Source organism: Zea mays, chromosome 7 (genome assembly GCF_902167145.1).
Source record: "Zea mays cultivar B73 chromosome 7, Zm-B73-REFERENCE-NAM-5.0, whole genome shotgun sequence".
Taxonomy (NCBI): Eukaryota; Viridiplantae; Streptophyta; class Magnoliopsida; order Poales; family Poaceae; genus Zea; species Zea mays.
Genome location: NC_050102.1, coordinates 116,904,582 through 116,926,414, shown reverse-complemented (window position 1 = coordinate 116,926,414; position 21,833 = coordinate 116,904,582). Strand labels below are relative to the sequence as shown.

At 46.1% G+C, this 21,833-nt stretch overlaps 1 pseudogene; it reads right to left on the bottom strand.

The window, feature by feature from the left end:
* Positions 1–10,232: 10,232 nt before the first annotated feature.
* LOC103634108 (patellin-3-like) lies at positions 10,233–11,659 on the bottom strand (annotated as a pseudogene).
* Positions 11,660–21,833: the final 10,174 nt, after the last annotated feature.

Sequence of the window (21,833 nt, the reverse complement as noted above, 5' to 3'; positions counted from 1 at the left end):
GAGTCTGAGTCCCCTGGTGCACCGGACAGGTACTGTTCACTGTCCGGTGGCACACCAAACAGTCCGGTGCGCCAGACCAGGGGTGCCTTCAGTTGCCCCTTTGCTCCTTTATTGAATCCAAAACTTGGTCTTTTTATTGGCTGAGTGTGAACCTTGTACACCTGTATAATCTATACACTTGGGCAAACTAGTTAGTCCAAAGATTTGTGTTGGGCAATTCAACCACCAAAATTATTTAGGAACTAGGTGTAAGCCTAATTCCCTTTCAATCTCCCCCTTTTTGGTGATTGATGCCAACACAAACCAAAGCAAATAGAGAAGTGCATAATTGAACTAGTTTGCATAATGTAAGTGTAAAGGTTGCTTGGAATTGAGCCAATATAACTACTTACAGGATATGCATGGAATGTTTCTTTCTTATGTAACATTTTGGACCACGCTTGCACCACATGTTTTGTTTTTGCAAATTCTTTTGTAAATCCTTTTCAAGGTTCTTTTGCAAATAGTCAAAGGCAAATGAATAAGATTTTGAGAAGCATTTTCAAGATTTGAAACTTTCTCCCCCTGTTTCAAATGCTTTTCCTTTAACTAAACAAAACTCCCCCTAAATGAGATCCTCCTCTTAGTGTTCAAGAGGGTTTTGATATATTTTTGAAATACTACTTTCTCCCCCTTTTGAACACAGTAGGAAAACCAATTGATAATATTCTTGGAAACACGAAGTTTTTGAAATTGGTGATGGTGCGGTCCGTTTGCTTTGGGCTCTTACTTTCTCCCCCTTTGGCATGAATCGCCAAAAACGGAATCATTAGAGCCCTCTAAGTGCTATCTTCCTCTTTGGTCATAAATAAATGAGTTAAGATTATACCAAAGACGAAGTCCGGTCCTTTTGCTTTGGGCTTCTTTCTTTCTCCCCAAAGACAAAGTCCTTTTCTTTGATGCTCATGCTTTTCTCCCCCAAGAATGGAGAGTTGCTTGGAGTGACGGCGAAGGATGAGTTACGGAGTGGAAGCCTTTGTCTTCGCCGAAGACTCCAATTCCCTTTCAATACACCTATGACTTGGTTTGAAATAGACTTGAAAACACATTAGTCATAGCATATGAAGGAGATATAATCAAAGGTATACAAATGAGCTATGAGTGCAAGTTAACAAAAGAAATTCCTAGAATCAAGAATATTTAACTCATGCCTAAGTTTGCTAAAGGTTTGTTCATCAAGAGGCTTGGTAAAGATATCGGCTAATTGATCTTTAGTATTAATGTAAGAAATCTCGATATCCCCCTTTTGTTGGTGATCCCTCAAAAAGTGATACCGAATGGCTATGTGTTTAGTGCGGCTATGCTCGACGGGATTGTCGGCCATTTTGATTGCACTCTCATTATCACATAGCAAAGGGACTTTGGTTAATTTGTAACCGTAGTCCCGCAGGGTTTGCCTCATCCAAAGCAATTGCGCGCAACAATGGCCTGCGGCAATGTACTCGGCTTCGGCGGTGGAAAGAGCGACCGAATTTTGCTTCTTTGAAGCCCAAGACACCAAGGATCTTCCCAAGAACTGGCAAGTCCCCGATGTGCTCTTCCTATTGATTTTACACCCCGCCCAATCGGCATCGGAATAACCAATTAAATCAAATGTGGATCCCTTAGGATACCAAAGCCCAAACTTAGGAGTATAAGCCAAATATCTCAAGATTCGTTTTACGGCCGTAAGGTGAGCTTCCTTAGGGTCGGCTTGGAATCTTGCACACATGCATACGGAAAGCATAATATCCGGTCGAGATGCACATAAGTAGAGTAAAGAACCTATCATCGACCGGTATACCTTTTGATCCACGGACTTACCTCCCGTGTCGAGGTCGAGATGCCCATTTGTTCCCATGGGTGTCTTGATGGGTTTGGCATCCTTCATCCCAAACTTGTTTAGAATGTCTTGAGTGTACTTCGTTTGGCTAATGAAGGTGCCCTCTTGGAGTTGCTTCACTTGGAATCCTAAGAAATACTTCAACTCCCCCATCATAGACATCTCGAATTTCTGTGTCATAATCCTACTAAACTCTTCACAAGTAGACTCGTTAGTAGACCCAAATATAATATCATCAACATAAATTTGGCATACAAACAAGTCATTTTCAAGAGTTTTAGTAAAGAGCGTAGGATCGGCTTTACCGACTTTGAATCCATTTGCAATAAGAAAATCTCTAAGGCATTCATACCATGCTCTTGGGGCTTGCTTGAGCCCATAAAGCGCCTTAGAGAGCCTATAGACATGGTTAGGGTACTCACTGTCTTCAAAGCCGGGAGGTTGCTCAACATAGACCTCTTCCTTGATTGGTCCGTTGAGGAAGGCACTTTTCACGTCCATTTGATAAAGCTTAAAGCCATGGTAAGTAGCATAGGCCAATAATATGCGAATTGACTCAAGCCTAGCTACGGGTGCATAGGTTTCACCGAAATCCAAACCTTCGACTTGAGAATATCCCTTGGCCACAAGTCGTGCTTTGTTCCTTGTCACCACACCATGCTCATCTTGCTTGTTGCGGAAGACCCATTTGGTTCCTACAACATTTTGGTTAGGACGTGGAACCAAATGCCATACCTCATTTCTCGTGAAGTTGTTGAGTTCCTCTTGCATTGCCACCACCCAATCCGAATCTTGAAGTGCTTCCTCTATCCTGTGTGGCTCAATAGAGGAAACAAAAGAGTAATGTTCACAAAAATGTGCAACACGAGATCGAGTGGTTACCCCCTTATGAATGTCGCCGAGGATGGTGTCGACGGGGTGATCTCGTTGGATTGCTTGGTGGACTCTTGGGTGTGGCGGCCTTGGTTCTTCCTCATCCTCCTTTTCTTGATCAATTGCATCTCCCCCTTGATCATTGCCATCATCTTGAGGTGGCTCATCTTCTTGATTTTGCCCTTCATCAACTTGAGCTTCATCCTCATTTTGAGTTGGTGGAGATGCTTGCATGGAGGAGGATGGTTGATCTTGTGCACTTGGAGGCTCTTCGGATTCCTTAGGACACACATCCCCAATGGACATGTTCCTTAGCGCTATGCATGGAGCCTGTTCTTCACCTATCTCATCAAGATCAACTTGCTCTATTTGAGAGCCGTTAGTTTCATCAAACACAACGTCACATGAGACTTCAACTAGTCCAGTGGACTTGTTAAAGACCCTATATGCCCTTGTGTTTGAGTCATAACCAAGTAAAAAGCCTTCTACAGTCTTAGGAGCAAATTTAGATTTTCTACCTCTTTTAACAAGAATAAAGCATTTGCTACCAAAAACTCTAAAGTATGAAATGTTGGGCTTTTTACCGGTTAGGAGTTCATATGACGTTTTCTTGAGGATTCGGTGAAGATATAACCGGTTGATGGCGTAGCAGGCGGTGTTGACCGCTTCGGCCCAAAACCGGTCCGGTGTCTTGTACTCATCAAGCATGGTTCTTGTCATGTCCAATAGAGTTCGATTCTTCCTCTCCACTACACCATTTTGTTGTGGCATGTAGGGAGAGGAGAACTCATGCTTGATGCCCTCCTCCTCAAGGAAGCCTTCAATTTGTGAGTTCTTGAACTCCGTCCCGTTGTCGCTTCTTATTTTCTTGATCCTTAAGCCGAACTCATTTTGAGCCCGTCTCAAGAATCCCTTTAAGGTCTCTTGGGTTTGAGATTTTTCCTGTAAAAAGAATACCCAAGTGAAGCGAGAATAATCATCCACAATAACAAGACAATACTTACTCCCGCCGATGCTTATGTAAGCAATCGGGCCGAATAGATCCATGTGGAGTAGCTCAAGCGGCCTGTCGGTCGTCATGATGTTCTTGTGTGGATGATGGACCCCAACTTGCTTCCCTGCCTGGCATGCGCTACAAATCCTGTCTTTCTCAAAATGAACATTTGTTAATCCTAAAATGTGCTCTCCCTTTAGAAGCTTATGAAGATTCTTCATCCCAACATGGGCTAGTCGGCGGTGCCAGAGCCAACCCATGTTAGTCTTAGCAATTAAGCATGTGTCAAGTTCAGCTCTATCAAAATCTACTAAGTATAGCTGACCCTCTAACACACCCTTAAATGCTATTGAATCATCACTTCTTCTAAAGACAGTGACACCTACATCAGTAAAAAGACAGTTGTAGCCCATTTGACATAATTGGGAAACAGAAAGCAAGTTGTAATCTAAAGAATCAACAAGAAAAACATTGGAAATAGAATGGTCAGGAGATATAGCAATTTTACCCAATCCTTTGACCAAACCTTGATTTCCATCCCCGAATGTGATAGCTCGTTGGGGATCTTGGTTTTTCTCATATGAGGAGAACATCCTTTTCTCCCCGGTCATGTGGTTTGTGCACCCGCTGTCGAGTATCCAACTTGAGCCCCCGGATGCATAAACCTACAAAACAATTTTAGTTCTTGACTTTAGGTACCCAAACGGTTTTGGGTCCTTTGGCATTAGACACAAGAACTTTGGGTACCCAAACACAAGTCTTGGAACCCTTGTGTTTGCCCCCAACAAACTTGGCAACCACTTTGCCGGATTTGTTAGTAAGCACATAAGATGCATCAAAAGTCTTAAATGAAATGCTATGTTCATTTGATGCATTTGGAGTTTTCTTTCTAGGCAATTTAACATGGGTTGGTTGCCTAGAGCTAGATGTCTCACCCTTATACATGAAAGCATGATTAGGGCCAGAGTGAGACTTCCTAGAGTGAATTCTCCTAATTTTGCTCTCGGGATAACCGGCAGGGTATAAAATGTAACCCTCGTTATCCTGAGGCATGGGAGCCTTGCCCTTAACAAAATTTGACAATCTTTTAGGAGGGGCACTAATTTTGACATTGTCTCCCCTTTGGAAGCCAATGCCATCCTTAATGCCCGGGCGTCTCCCATTATAAAGCATGCTACGAGCAAATTTAAATTTCTCATTTTCTAAGTTGTGCTCGGCAATTTTAGCATCTAGTTTTGCTATATGATCATTTTGTTGTTTAATTAAAGCCATATGATCATGAATAGCATTAATATCAACATCTTTACATCTAGTACAAATAGATACATGCTCAACAATAGATGTAGAGGGTTTGCAAGAATTAAGTTCAACAATCTTAGCATGAAGAATATCATTCTTATCTCTAAGATCGGAAATAGTAGTATTGCAAACATCAAAATCTTTAGCCTTAGTAATTAAATTTTCATTCTCTAATCTAAGGCTAGCAAGAGATACATTCAATTCATCAATCTTAGCAAGCAAGTTAACATTATCATCTCTAAGATTGGGAATTGAAATATTACAAACATGTGAATCAACCTTAGCATTTAAAATAGCATTTTCATTTCTAAGGTTGTCAATCATCTCATGACAAGTGCTTAGCTCACTAGATAATTTTTCACATTTCTCAATTTCAAGAGCATAAGCCTTTTTAACCTTAACATGTTTTTTGTTTTCTTTAATTAGACAATCCTCTTGGGAATCCAAAAGGTCATCCTTTTCATGAATAGCACTAACCAGTTCATTCAATTTTTCCTTTTGAGCTATGTTAAGGTTGGCAAAAAGGGAACGCAAATTATCTTCCTCATCACTAGCATTGTCATCACTAGATGATTCATATTTAGTGGAGGATTTAGATTTAACCTTCTTTTTGCCGTCCTTTGCCATGAGACACTTGTGGCCGACGTTGGGGAAGAGGAGTCCCTTGGTGACGGCGATGTGGGCGGCGTCCTCGTCGTCGGAGGAGTCGCTTGAGCTTTCGTCGGAATCCCATTCCCGACAAACATGAGCATCGCCGCCCTTCTTCTTGTAGTACCTCTTCTTCTCCTTTCTTCTCCCCTTCTTGTCGTCGCCCCTGTCACTATCACTTGATAATGGACATTTAGCAATAAAGTGACCGGGCTTACCACACTTGTAGCAAACCTTCTTGGAGCGGGACTTGTAATCCTTCCCCCTCCTTTGCTTGAGGATTTGGCAGAAGCTCTTGATGACGAGTGCCATTTCCTCATTGTCGAGTTTGGAGGCGTCTATTGGTTGTCGACTTGGTGTAGACTCCTCCTTCTTCTCCTCCGTTGCCTTCTATCATGCACTCAAAACTTACAAAATGCCCGATAACTTCCTCGGGGGTCATTTTAGTATATCTAGGATTACCACGAATCAATTGAACTTGAGTGGGATTAAGAAAAATGAGAGATCTTAAAATAACATTTACCACTTCGTGGTCGTCCCATTTCTTGCTCCCGAGGTTGCGCACTTGGTTCACCAAAGTCTTGAGCCGGTTGTACATGTGTTGTGGCTCCTCTCCTTTGTGAAGCCGGAACCGACCGAGCTCCCCCTCGATCGTTTCCCGCTTGGTGATCTTGGTGAGCTCATCTCCCTCGTGCGCGGTTTTGAGCACATCCCAAATCTCCTTGGCGCTCTTCAACCCTTGTACTTTGTTATACTCCTCTCTACTTAAAGAGGCTAGGAGTATTGTTGTTGCTTGAGAGTTGAAGTGCTCGATTTGGGCCACCTCATCCTCATCATAGTTTTCATCCCCTACCGACGGTACCTGTGCACCAAACTCAACAACATCCCATATACTTTTGTGGAGCGAGGTTAGATGAAATCGCATTAAATCGCTCCACCTAGCGTAATCTTCACCATCAAAAGTTGGTGGTTTGCCTAATGGGACGGAAAGTAAAGGTGTATGTTTGGAAATGCGAGGGTAGCGTAGGGGAATCTTACTATACTTCTTACGCTCTTGACGCTTAGAAGTGACGGAGGGCGCATCGGAGTCGGAGGTCGATGTTGATGAAGTGTCGGTCTCGTAGTAGACTACCTTTCTCATCCTTTTATGCTTGTCCCCTCTCCGATGCGGCTTGTGAGAAGAAGATTTTTCCTTCTTCTCTTTGTGGTGAGAAGAAGATTTCTTCTCCTTCCCTTTGTTGGAGGAGCTCTTCTTCTTCTCCCTCCTTTTGGTGCGGGACTCTTCCGATGAAGTGCTCCCGTAGCTTGTAGTGGGCTTTTCGCCGGTCTCCATCTCCTTCTTGGCGTGATCTCCCGACATCACTTCGAGTGGTTAGGCTCTAATGAAGCACCGGGCTCTGATACCAATTGATAGTCGCCTAGAGGGGGGGGTGAATAGGGCGAAACTGAAATTTACAAATATAAACACAACTACAAGCCGGGTTAGCGTTAGAAATATAAACGAGTCCGCGAGAGAGGGCGCAAAACAAATCACGAGCAAATAATGAAGTGTGACACACGGATTTGTTTTACCGAGGTTCGGTTCTCTCAAACCTACTCCCCGTTGAGGAGGCCACAAAGGCCGGGTCTCTTTCAACCCTTCCCTCTCTCAAACGGTCCCTCGGACCGAGTGAGCTTCTCTTCTCAAATCAAAGCCGGGAACAAAACTTCCCCGCAAGGGCCACCACACAATTGGTGCCTCTTGCCTTGATTACAATGGAGTTGTGATCTCAAGAACAAGTGAGAAAGAAAAGAAGCAATCCAAGCGCAAGAGCTCAAATGAACACGGCAAATCACTCTCACTAGTCACTAGGGTTTTGTGTGGAATTGGAGAGGATTTGATCTCTTTAGTGTGTCTAGAATTGAATGCTAGAGCTCTTGTAGTAGTTGAGAAGTAGAAAACTTGGATGCAATGAATGGTGGGGTGGTTGGGGTATTTATAGCCCCAACCACCAAACTTGACCGTTGGCTGGAGGCGTCTGCTCGATGGCGCACCGGACAGTCCGGTGCACACCGGACAGTCCGGTGCCCCTGCCACGTCATCACTGCCGTTGGATTCTGACCGTTGGAGCTTCTGACTTGTGGGCCCGCCTGGGTGTCCGGTGCACACCGGACATGTACTGTTTGATGTCCGGTGCACCGATATGGACATGTCTGACGTCTGCGCGCGCTGCGCGCGCATTAAATGCACCGCAGGGAGCCGTTGGCGCCGAAAAGAGCCGTTGCTCCGCTGGTACACCGGACAGTCCGGTGCACACCGGACAGTCCGGTGCACACCGGACAGTCCGGTGAATTTTAGCGGAGCGGCTTCCGCGCGAACCCGAGGCTGGCGAGTTCTGGAGACCGCGCTTCCTTGGAGCACCGGACATGTCCGGTGCACACCGGACAGTCCGGTGAATTATAGTGCGCCGGCTTCCGAGAATTCCCGAGGGTGAAGAGTTTGAGTCTGAGTCCCCTGGTGCACCGGACAGGTACTGTTCACTGTCCGGTGGCACACCGGACAGTCCGGTGCGCCAGACCAGGGGTGCCTTCGGTTGCCCCTTTGCTCCTTTATTGAATCCAAAACTTGGTCTTTTTATTGGCTGAGTGTGAACCTTGTACACCTGTATAATCTATACACTTGGGCAAACTAGTTAGTCCAAAGATTTGTGTTGGGCAATTCAACCACCAAAATTATTTAGGAACTAGGTGTAAGCCTAATTCCCTTTCAATATCCCCAAAGATGTAAATGTAAAAGCTGAGAACGCACCATCGAGTGCAAAGGAAAAAAGAAAAGAAAAGAGGGAGAAGCTCAAAAGTCGTTCCTAAGGGAATGCAGAGCTTGCAGCGAAAAATAAACGCTGATTCCGCCGAAAGTAAAAGGCGAAGAAGCTCCTAAGGGAGGCTTACAGCGAAAAATAAACGCTGATTCCGCCGAAAGTAAAAGGCGAAGAAGATCCTAAGGGAGGCTTACAGCGAAAAGTCAACGCTGATACACCGAAAAGTAAACGGTGAAGCCGAAAAATAAACGGCAAAAAGATTTGAGTCATTCCCAAGGGAATGAAGGCTATGGTTATGGTTTTAACAATACATTCGGATATTCATTTGCACGATACATTACATCATGACATTTGCATTCATAAACATTCACTAGGTGTATGCCCTTGCGTTGCTATAGAGTAAATATGTTATGATAAGATACGTTGAAATGCAGAAGCATTAATTGTTGTTCTATACTCTTGTTAGCATCTTTTAAAGATTAAGAATGTTTACAAAACTGTATCATGGTAAAGCTTGAAGAATTGCTTCCTCATTTCTGGATCTTTAGCTCTAAGTCCGAGCATATACAGTATTTCAGTCTTATGAAAAAATTCTTACTGAAAAGCCAACGGATACCTGCACGAAAAGAAACCATTAAAGAATAGAGTGACGAAGCATGCAGCTCCATCTAATCAGTTTTTGGCAGAAAACACTATGAGGCCATTCCGACCTCATGCCCTCCTGGCCTCATTTCAATTGCTAATGCCCCCAGACTCACCAGCCCATTAGTCCTTACATCCCTCACTTCTTCTATTCCCTTCACTAAGGACAGGGACACGGAGGATCGTCACCATGTCATCTAGTGACGAAGCAGCCTGTATCATCTACTGGGGAAAATAGTATTGTAATTTTAATGTTTGTACTAAACATCTGCACACTTTGTAAGCAAGTATATTTAGACATTGCTTATCTCTCTCGTTTTCCCCCAAAAACATAACAATGGTGGTAATAAAGTATTGACTCAAGTTTATGTGAAACTGGAGAAAGAATAAGTGAAAGCTGACTCAAGTTTTTTCTCTAACCAAAATCTCTTGCATGCTTTGACTACAATTCTGCAGCTGCCCGTCTATCTACATCTACAGCTTGCATGCTTTGCTGTGCATGGTGTTTTTTTGGCTTTTTAGACATCTTACCTGACTATTCATTTTATTTAAAAATGCGTAAAATAAATAGTTAAACAAAAAAACGTCGTCTGTTTTAGGACCGAGACAACAATACCCCTAGACAAGCATGGAGAGGAGTGAAGATCCTCGCGTCCATGGCTCGTCCTCATCTTTGCCAAATCCAACGCAAAAGCCCCAGGGCAAACGACAAAACGGAATCAGCAGAAGAACATTGGATTAGGCACACGGCGCCGGCAACGACAGACACAACTTTCTAAAATCAACATGTTGATGCAAGGGAGAATCTATGGATGAAATGTACTGGCACATGTACAGAGCAGTAATTATATTGTTCAGGACCTTCATCCCCAGTGACCCTGGCTATCTCATAGAAGCCATCGCTAGCTCACATATGGTTTCCATGTAACAAACGCGTAAAAATGCGACCCCCAAAAAAGAATAGCAAAGCCAACAAATAATCAAAGAACCGATAAAAAAGCAAGCAGGAACTCTATCATGCAGCATGTTCAAATGATGGCGGTATGGACGACAAGGCTGTCGTTCTGATTATATAATCAGCCGGCTCGTTGTGGCCTGAGAACCACACACCTCAGCCTCAGGCGGCAGGTTCCGCCGCGATGCTCTTCACCCTGAACCGGTATAGCAGCAGCTTCTTCTTCTTCGACGCCCGGTTGTCCACAGCCAGCACCACCTTGCCGCCCTAGCGGCCTTGAAGCTGCCCTTCATGATCGACTCCTCGTGCGCCGGCACCTTCCTCATCATCTCCACGATGACGGTGTATCCGCCCTCTTCATCCGGGGCGAACTCTGCGTCGTAGCTCACCTCCCATCCTAGCACGTGGAGCCCTCGGTGGCGGGGACCTCGACGGTTTCTTTGGAGGATGGTTTCACGGTGAGCTCAGTGACGGCGTCAGAGGCGGAGAACTCGGTGTCGTCCTCTTTGTACAGGCCGCCGAACCGGACGGGGACTTGCTCTGGCGCGACGTATCTGTTATCAAACGTGTGAGGATGGATGTATGTGAGACCTGAATGTGTATGGTAGCAACAGCGTGCTGATTGATTTAGTGCTGTGAATCCCTTGTGCCGACCTGAAGAGGGTCTCCGCGGACCTGTCGGGGCTGCAGAAGACGATCTTACTCTTGGTGCGCTGGGTCAGGAACGGGCTCATCACCTTGTTTGCCACGAGGTACCACCACGGCACATTGATGAACACCTACAGTTTGATCAATGGTCCGACCAGATCAATCGATCTTCCCCAGTTCAGAAAATCATTCTGCGCCTGGTAGAGCTGAAACCACAGTGCTCTCACAAAGGAAGCATGTATAGCAGGGGAACATCAAGATGAAGCAGGAAGGGCGTAAAAACACCCAGCTTTGCTTGCACAACTATTCCGAGTTAGCTACGTAACTTTTACTGTTAACAGAAACAAGCATGACAGCGACGTAAAGAATTTAGAGATCCCATTTTTTATCAAGCACAGAACTGAATATGCGGGACTTCTCGAGTTCTTAGTTGAAAGTGTAGAATTTTGGACTATGATTCTAGGATTTTTTTAACAATTTGATCCGGTGTAAAAGAAGAGAGAAATCATACATACCTTCTTGGCCACAAACTCGGGGTAGTTGTCCTGGAGCAGCGCGAGAGCCTGGCGCGTGACGCCGTGGTGCTTGCCGAGCATGGGCGGCGAGTTCTTGAGGTCGGTGACCTGCACCATGGAGCAGATGCCGCTGGGCGAGAAGTCGAGCTGCTCCCGGATGCTGCGCTCCAGGAGCTGGATGCGCCACCTGAGGAAGCGCTCCTGCTTCCCCTCATTGTCGAAGGCCTTCTCGTAGAGCTCCTTTCCTGGAACTCGCCGTGCACGATGTAGCAGACGGGGTGGCCCTCGCGGTAGAACACCACCTTCTCCAGCTCCGGCAGGCCGAGGTCGACGCGCAGGAGCTCGTCGATGCCGAAGCGCTTGCGCCACAGCACCGCCGACTTGAGCATCGCCATGGCCTCCTTCACCTTGAACTCGCGCGCGCGGAGGAACTTATATGTAAAAGTATGGGGAATAATGTAGTTGCCCAGATCTGCAAATTCGCCCGCATCTACCTCGCGCGCGTCCAGGATGGCCACTTCTTCCTCCGCCCGCCCTAAGGTTCCGTAGCATGGGCCACTCTCTCTCCTCGCATTCCAAATCTAGCCTCTCCTCTCCGCCGCGCCGCAGCAGGTCGCTCTCGCCGATGGGTCCGCCACTGCGGCTGACCGCGCCGATGCAGATCGCTGCAGAGGACAGCGCAGTGGTAGTTCGTCCTCGTTTGCGCCGCCAGCCTGGGACTACACCCAGGACCTGCCCCGACGAGATCCTCGCGCTCGTCTTCGCGTCACTCTCGCCCACCGACCGCAACGCCTGCTCACGCTAGATGGAGGTCGACACCACCGCCTCTCCCTCGATGCCCGCGCCGCGCTGGGCAACGCTGCCCCGCGCTGTTCGCACGGTGGCGCAGATAGCCTCTCCGACTACGGCGTTGTGGCCGTCACGGAGACTTATTATGTCGTGGGGAGGAGGGTGGGGGTGTGGGGCGGAGGCGTCCATCGCGGAGACGAGATCTGCGCGCTGGTGGTAGGAGATCCCTTGATGGCACCGCAGATGGCGTGGGGAGAAGGGTGGGGCGGAGGCGTCCGTCGCGGAGCCGGGATCTACGCACTGGGGGAGGTTCGCCGAGGAGAGGGGGCGCGCGGGCAGACAGCTGTACAGAGGCAGAACGCGGGGCGGGTGTGGACGCCTACAATAAGGCCTTATAGAGTAGTAAAGATTTAGACATATATAGGATCATTATCATCATACCATACAGAAAAAGGCAGGTGCTTCGGCTATGAGGAAAAAACTTCGGAGAAAGAGGAAATTTTCATGCTTCGTTGTGTACGAAAAGAAGGGAAGGTGTTTTTCGCCTTCGGCTCAAAAATGAAATTTCGTCCACAGCAAAGCAGATCGTACACGGATAAAGGAGAAAAGATATATTACAAGGTATGCACAAATTTACATAAGTTTTTCTACAATTATATTACAAAGATTTCTCCAGAACTTTTTGCAGAAAAGATATATTACAAGCAACTGTTAAGCTTCAGCTCGTCATTCTTCAGCTTCATCATCCTGTACATATTAAAACAGAATGAGAAAGGTGCAGAATTCAAGGAGAAGGTAAAGGTAACAAGTATAAGTTTCTCACCAGCTTAAGGTGGCTCCGAGCTTCGTCACCAGCCATTTTTCGCCCGCCGTTTATCCAAATCTGGGTCATAAACCTGTTTCCTATGCTTCGGGCTAGGCTTGGGATGTCAACCAAATCCGCCGGTGACAAGCTGAAGTTTGGCCTATTTACAATTTTCCCGTGCGTGCAGCCAGCCTTCAGGAAAGCGATAGCTGTGCCTCGAGAAGCTAGCAGGGCGCAGAAATCAGCATGCCCAGCAATAACTTCGTCAAGTGCATCAACTTCGCCCTCAATGTATTCCAAGGTGCTTGGCAGGTTTTCAGCTGAAGGTGTAAACTTATCAGAGCTAGCTCCAATTGAGTGAAACACATCCTTCAGCCGCTGCACACATCGGCTCCCAAAATCTAAGCATTTCTCCTGAAGCTCCTTCAATGATTTTTGCAAATTTGAATTCTTCTCAATTTCAGTCTTGAGATTTGTTTCGAGATTCTTCTTTTCCTGCTCAGATTTTTCTGATTTTATAAGTAATTCATTGTTTAATTTGTTATTTTCGGCTTGGGCTTCAGCCAGTGAACCTTCCATAGAATGAATGACGAAGTCTTTCTTTTCCAAGGCAGCTTCGTGATCTTTAACATTGATTTCAAGGTCTTGAATGACGGAGTTTTTTTTCCTTCAGAGCAGCTTCGTAATTTCTGACTTTGTTTTCTAGATCTTTGATGGTAGCTTCATTTTTCTCATCTTCAAGATCTTGTTGCATTCTCAGCACTTTACTTAGAAGTATACTCTGCCAAAACAACCTTCGTCAGAAAACAACTTAATTCAAAAAAATGAGAGTTTTTTACCTTAAAATTAGCATAGAGCAAGCTACCAGCGATATGTTGTCGCTGGTACCTGCAGAGGTCCGCTTCTATCTTCGGCAGGCCAACGCTTTTGGAGAAGGTCCTAACAACCTTGGCCTCGGTTCGATTCCGAAGGCATCTTAGCTTCCCTTCATTGACTCCACCAAATAGCAGAGACCCTGGTTTGTATCCGCAGGATATAGCATATTTCTTTAACTCTTCTTTCTCAGCATCTGTTAACTCTTGTCCAAGTATATCTTGAAAATTAAAATTTTCTTCTTCCAAAGGGTCTTCAATCTGCTTTTTTCCTTTTTCAATTGTCGTGTTCACCGCAACCACAGCAGCTTCTTCTTCAGCCATTCCCAAAAGTATATTGTCAATATCATCAAGCGTGATTTTCAGGTTAGGATCTTCGGTGGCTTCGGCTTCAGTGGTTGCTCCGGTAGCTTCGGCTCCGGTAGTTTCGGCTCCGGTGGTTTCGGCTCCGATGGCTGAGGTTTCGGCAGTGACAATTTTTGACGCCGATATCGGTGGCGGTGTCTGATGAATGACATCAGCCACTTGGATAATTCTTCGTTTTTTAGGCTTTGCGGGACTTTCTGCTGCCGAAGCTTCTTTGTCCTTCTGAAAAACTTCGTCAGTTCTAGCGCCAGCGGACTTAGCTTGACAGGCAAAGTTTCAGTCATTACCTTCAGAATCTCTTCCACTTCGGCAGCAGAAGGTGTTGCAGGAGCTTCCTCCTCTAGGGCCGATGTCTTTGGTTTTGGAGATGCAGCTTTTCTTTTCCTTGGAGCAGCTATCTTCGGCTCAGGGCTCAGTTTTTCAGAAATTTCTTTTTCCTTTTTAGCCAATTTGGTGCTTTCTTTGTCCAGGGCGCTGGCAATCCTCTTTCTCTTCGGTCCTTCGGCATCTCCGCCCAGTTGCTCGTAATCAGGGTAATCAAAATTCAAGGCATCTAGCACACGATTCAATCTTCGCTTCGGACGAGTGCCGAAGGCTGCAGTCATCAACTGATCTTCTTTCTTAGAATAATTTCCGAGGATATCGTTGCACATAATCTCGATTGTGTCCAACCACTCCTGGCAGGGTTTTTTAAAGTGTTTCTTAAACTTGTAGTGATAAGGCAATCGAACAAGTTCTGCCTTTTTCTTTTCTCCCTCCAGCTTCGGCATCTCCCACTCCTTCATTGTTGGGAACACTTTAAAAGCCAGAAATTCCTGCACCAAGTCTCTAGTGCCAATATGATCTGAAATCACTCGAAATTCAGCTAAAGCAATCTGGCTCGGGCTCCCCCTTATCATGTTGCAGTGGGGCCTCGTCTCTCCGAAGGTTAGCTCTAGCGGACTCTGGACCAATTTATCTTCGTTTTCATCAACTTTAACATAAAACCACTCAGACTTCCATCCGGCTGGCCATTTGCTTTGGTAGCTTATCACGGGAAACTTCGTAGTCTTGCGATAAGCAAAGTTGTAGCAGCCAAAATTCTCATGTAGACGATCTCCTCTAGCTTTAGTCTGGTAGTGTAATTCATGAACTCGGCAGAAACCCTCACCGAACGGTTCCACTCCCTGGCTACGAAGGGCCCAAATATAAACGCTTAATCTAACGATAGCATTAGGGGTCAGCTGATGAAGGTAAACCCCAAACTTCTTCAAAACATCAGCAATCATCCCATTCAAAGGAAATCTTAATCCTGCTTTAAAGAAGCTTTTGAACACTACAACCTCATTCTTTTCCGGCTTCGGAGTAATTTCCTCTCCGCCAAAACGAACCAGCTCCTTTTTTGCTTCGCTGAAATAGCCTAGCTTCACCATTTTGGGAAGATCAGCTTCAGAGATGGTGGATTTTCCAAAGTCCAAATGACTAGGTTTACTTGGCACCCCGCAGCTGTACTCATCTTCGGAACCAACTTCTTCAACGTCAGCTTGTGTTGCTTCGGCATTAGGTGTGTCTGATGAAACCAGCCCAGAACGCCTCATTGCTTCAGAAATCGGAACAGTTTCAACGGCTTCGGTCTCATCTCCATCACGCTCAACCCTAGCAGTGGAGCGTACTCTGGCCATTTGATTTTAAATTTTCTTGAAAATTCCTTGGAAGTTAATAACCTTTTTCCGAAGCTCTTCTCGTGATGAAGCAGAATCCAAACTGGAGCTTCGTTTGAATGCAAAAGTCAAGCTTCGGCTATGGTTAAATTTTTGGTAGCGAAACAGTGCAATAGCAATGAATGTTGTGGTAACTTCACACCTACATGTCTGTTTATATAGTGCTGCAGGTAAGAAGGTGAATCGTCAAGATTTTTACACCGAACAAACAGTCGCTCGCACCCACTGAACGGTGGGCCGCAAAAACTGAGAAAGTGAACCTACATGGTGGGACCGCCCCGCGCTCGGAAACTGCATCGTTTCTCGGCAACGAGCTCAGGGAAGGTGTTTTTCGGACCTTCGACTTCCCGAAGCCTAAGAGACTTTTTTCACGGATAAAGCTCGTTACGAAAAACGATCTAGCACCGCGAAGGGGCTACTGTTGGGACCATGTTTCGTCGCCGAAGGTCCTGCAGGAAGAAACAGCTTCGGCAAAAGCTGCTTATACGTGATAACCGAAGCTACCACTCATGAAGCTTCGATGTTATAGCGTACCCGAAGATGAAGGATCGAACCGACTTAAACATAGAATGACCTTTTAGTCCATGAGGGTCTGAGTCATTGTTGTAAACTTTTATAAGGGGTATGATTGTAATTCATTATAGGCTGTGTCCTATGCCTATAAATAGTGAACAATATTCCTTTACTGTTCACGCAATCTTGTAATTGCAAACGCATTACTCTGGAATTATTGTTTGCTGCCAAGGCAAATGTATAAATATGCCTAAATATTATGTTTTAGTATTTAAATTCATATAATAAAATATGTGAATAATGTTATCTATCTATGGTACATCTCTCTTTAATATTTCATGTTTTATATTTTATTTCATATTGTTTTATAAGTCTGATCACAAAGGTATGACCTTCGTGATATTTTGCTCATGGTATTCGTCCGAAGTTCATTAAATCTTTGAGGAGATAATGCTTCAGCGGACGAAAGGCATTAATATTTAACATTTTATGTTGCCTTGTTCTTGATTCAAAGCATTTGAGAATAAGTCCCAATAGGAGTCGTGGAAGAAGCCTGGAAGCTGAAGCATGGCGGAGGCACCAGCTCTAATTTGGGTATCATTGTGGTCCCTTTCGTACTTGCTTCGGCTGCGGATGGAAAGAAGAGATGCTTGGAGACGTCAATGCGGTGTAGGGAATACGTGCGGCTCTTGTAGTTCTTCGCCACGAGATTTCACAAACTGTCGCATCATCATATTGTAGTTGCAGATCCCGGATCTGGTTCAGAGAGAGGAGAAATTAGGGGAAGATCGACATAGTTAAAAGAGAGAGAGAGAACGATTAAGCGACGTTTAATTGCCATTTAAGCGTTGTTAAAACCCATGCCTATCCGCCGCCGACACCCAGATGCGCAGTGACTGGCCTCGTGCGGAGAACTCGCATCACTCGTCCACCGCCGCCCAGATTCACCTGGCCAACACTCTCCTGGTCCTGCAAGTCCCCTGGTCTGGGCTAGCTGCGCTGGTTTGCCCGGCAGACGAAAGAGAACAAAGGAAGGGGGGAACGGGAGATGAAGGGGCTAGCATACGTCTGGTTTAGGTGCTCGGTTTCGCACAGCGCGAGGGTCAAACCTATAGGTGGCCAATGGGCCGTGCCGGGCTAGCACGGCCCGGACCCGTCATGGGCCGGGCCAAATTAGCTGGGCCGAGGCACGGCACTATTAATTGTCGGGTCGTGCCGTGCCGGCACTTAGGCCTGCGCCGCAGCTCAAGCCCGACACTATTGACTTTAATCGGGCTGTGCCGGGCCGTAGTGCCGTGCTGGGCTTCCGTGCTGTGCTGGCCCTATACCCACATCACAAACATGAACATCCATGCAAATAGCAAATATGTACGTAATACATTTGTTCGACAATCAAGAATACAAATACAATCATACAATACACTAATACAGCATTACTGTCACCACAATATACAACCATACAATACACTAATACATCATTACACCACCAGCCATACAATCAGACAATCAGCCATAGTGCCATTGCCATACAAGTATACAAGCATTACACCACCAGCCATACAATCAGACATAGTGCCATTGCCATACAAGTATACAAGCATTACACCACCAGCCATACAGAATCAGACAATCAGCCATACATGAGATGAGACATCAAAAAATAAATCACCATGCTTTATAAAGAGCTATTTAGATTGGTTGCCTCGTTAAAAACCTTTAGGTAAAACCCCATTTCAACTACATGGGGACAAAACCCTAAAGGAAAAAAGAGTACAACCTAGCTCTTTTAGTGATCATGTCCATCTCCACCACCAACACAAGTCGATCCTTCTTGTGCATCAAGATACATATTTTCCATTAGCTCTTCAAGATCTTTGTTCTCAACGCAGTGTTGCTGCCGAACAGCTGCTTGCTCCCAATCCTTGGCCAGGGACAGCATCTCCACATGTTCTGGTGTTAGACTTCGTCGTCGTTCCTCAATCAACCTGCCACATAAACTAAAAGCCGACTCAGAAGAAATAGTGGATACAGGGACAGTTAAGACATCTTTAGCTAGAATTGATAAAATTGGATAAGTTCTTTTATGATCACGCCACCAACTAAGTACGCTAAATGAATCATCAAACTCAGTAAGAGGATCACTATCTAGATAAGATGATAACTCAGAAATTGTGCTAGAAATAGGTGTGTTAAAAACAGTTCCAGTAGAAACAGATGGTGCTGATGATGGATTAGTCCTCACAAACCTTTTCCATGAAGACAATACATTACCAGGACCAATAGTTGCAGGTTGGGGTCTTTGCAAACGTACAGAACCAAATTTAGACTCATATTTGGCATATAGAATTGACAATTGAGTTTTAACTTCAATGGAATAACTAGAGTAATCAAGATGAAGTGAATCAGAAAGAACATGCAATGCATTATTAAAATTAGTGAGTTTAGCTCTAGGATCCAAAATGAATGCAAAAGAATACAACAATGGTATCTTCTCCCAATATTTTAGAAACTTGGATTTCATAGGCACGATAACTTGTCTAAGTTTACTATCATTTTCAAAACGATTTAGGTGAGCAGTAATTTCAATAACAGCATGCATCATTAATGGAGATGTAGGATAATATACACCTGACAGTGAAACAGTTGATAAATAGAATAACTCGGTGCGGCGAGTTGGCTGCTGTAGGATAATGGAGATGTAGGAGTCTCCATTAGAGGGCTGCTGGGTGCTTGGCGAGTTGGCGGCGAACTCGGTGCGGCGGCTTCGGCTTGCGCTTGGCGAGTTGGCGGCAAACTTGGGTGGCGCTTGGCGGCTGGCGAGTTGCGGTCCTTGCGGATGGCGAACTCGGGTACTCCGTACGCCACTCGGTGCGGCTGCCGGCCGGTGAGTTGCTGGCGACTGGCGAGCGCCGGCTGCCGAACTCGGGTACGCCGTACGCCACTCGGTGCGGCTGGCGAGTTGCTGGCGAAGTGGCGCTGGCGCCTGGCGACTGGCGAGCGGCGGCTGGCGAGCGGCGGCTGCCGGCTGGCAAAGTGGCGACTGGCGAGTGGCGACCGACGAAGTGGCGAGGGCGACTGGCGACCGGCGAAGTGGCGACTGGCGGTGGCGAACCTAGGGTTTTCGGCCGTCGTCCGCTGGCGGCTGGTGCGCGCACTACTGTCTACTGTCTGGCTGCCTGCGCTGTGGCCAGTGGGTTACTCAATTTAGGGAATTAGGGTTAGCCAGCCGTTGTCTCCTGTCTGGGCCAGTGGGCCGTCTGCGCTGCGGCGTCTGCCAAATGGGCCTTGTCTCTAAGCGAGTGGCTGGGCGCCTGGGCTGCCTGCCTGGTATTGGAATTTGGATATTGAACCATCTCTGGATCTGGAGACTGGAGTCTGGAGTCTGGACTCTGGACTAGTGGTAATCGGGCCATAAATGGACCGGGCCGGGTCGTGCTGGGCTTTTTGGGCCGAACGGGCCAACCAGCGGGCTAAATGGGTCGTCGCTAATCGTGCCGTGCTCGTGCTGCCCAACGGGCTTATCTCTAAGCCCAAGCACGGCCCATGATGGGCCTCGTGCCAGCCCGGGCACTATAATATCGTGTCGTGTCGTGTTCGTGTCGTGCCAAAATAGTCGTGTTTCGTGCTAGCCCATATAGCCCGGCCCGTTTGGCCACCTATAGTCAAACCTGATCGACGAAGAGGGAGGCACTGCTCGCACTACCGTCACCGGCTCACCGCCACCACAGAGGTCCGTACCGACTTGTCTCTATGGATTGTAAGTGGGAACAACTGACTTTAATCGAGGGAAGTCCGGAAGTAACGGCCAACTTTCTTTATTTTCAATTCTTTCATTCTGTTTTCCTTCTACTCTCTTTGTCCTAATAGTTTGACTTTTTTATATTAAATTTTTTTGCAAAAAAGTGAAAAAATCAAGACATGGTTAAAGTATACTAGTTAGATGTTCATTTATTACTACGTATTTTATATATCACAAGGAAAATTTCACTCTATGGTGTATACGGCAGCAAGTGCCTATGCGTGATAATGAAATCAAGTGTATACCTACTCGTGGCCTCCTAGGAGAGCGACCTTCTTCCTTCATAACCTGGACTATAACCACGGTTTACAAAACTGCCCGTAAATAGCGGTAAACCGAACGGTTTACCGAAACCGTCGTTGAGCAGTATCGGTTTACCACCGATTTATTTTCAAATTATAATCTAAATTTTTAAAAAAATTATAAAAAATAGAAAAAATAAGATAAAAAACTGCATCTTCTCATGAGTAATCTAATATACAAGATATTCAAATTTAGTCTCGTTTAGCCCATTAAAAATAGACAAGGTTTAGACCTGTTAGGGTTTTATAACAAAACAAAAATCTTCTCCCCTTCCCCTCACTTTCCCCACTCCTCTCGGCCCCAGCCTCCTGCACCCACCCCCTCCCTGCCCAAAGCCGCCGCCGCAGTAGCAGCAAAAACCACCCCGTCGACGCAGTCGGGAGCGGTTAACCGATGGCCGACCGAGCTCCCTCTCCAATCGGTTCCCGTGGCTCCCCTAGCGCAAAACTGCCAGTTAACCACGCAAATCTAGTGGTTTACCGCTAACTAGAATCGGTAAGTTGCGTTTTTACTGAGAAACTGGATTTAATGCCCACAATAGGTTCTAGTTTCCATATTTAGTGCCCATATTTGTTTTTTGTGAGTTTAGGCCTTTAGGGTTTCAGATTTGTTTGTGATGTTAATATTTATTATATATTAGTATTGTTAATATTTAGTTGTATATGTTAGTATTTAGTTATATATGTTATTTGTCGGTGTTCGGACTAAGGGTCCCAACCAACTAGTAAATAATATCGCGTGCCTAGAATTTAGATGGTGTGTGAGTCGACACAAGCAGTTTTATCCTGGTTCGGGCAATGCAAAGCCCTACTTCCAGCAGAGTGATTAAGCTTATATTACTCGCACCTGAGTGCCTATAATAGGGATTACAAGCACAACGGGAGAGGGGAAGTCCCCAAGTCCCTGAAACTGATTGAGGCAAGTGCCAATATCCTAAGACTTAGTGGGAAACGACTATGTGTTCGCATGCCCCTTGGAAGAACTAAACTGCCCTATTTATACATTTAGGAGATGTATGTTGTGAAGCATGGGGTCGTTGTATTCCAAGGGGAGATGTCTTGGCGCCCTGTAAGCCGACGTGACGATGCACTGCATTGTTGACTTGTGTCTGCTGATTTCCTGCTGAGAGCTGAGGCAGAGGCCGAGGGGTTGGTCGTACGCTCGAACCCTCGGGGGAGGGGTTGCCTATACTGTAGTTGTTGTAACAGCGCCGTGGTATGGGTAACGCTTACGGGGTGCATCAACATCCCTATGGGGTGACGTCGTGATTCCCTATTGCGTTTATTGAGGTCAGAGCCCTGCTCGGGCGAGGCGGAAGCCTTCCCGAGGCATTGGTTGAGCCATCCCTTGACATGTGCCACAGTCGGCGGAGTGGCCGCTCGCGGGATTCACAGTGGAGCAGGTAGCCGAGGCCGTGCTCGGGCAAGGCCGACGAATCACCTGAGGCTGAACT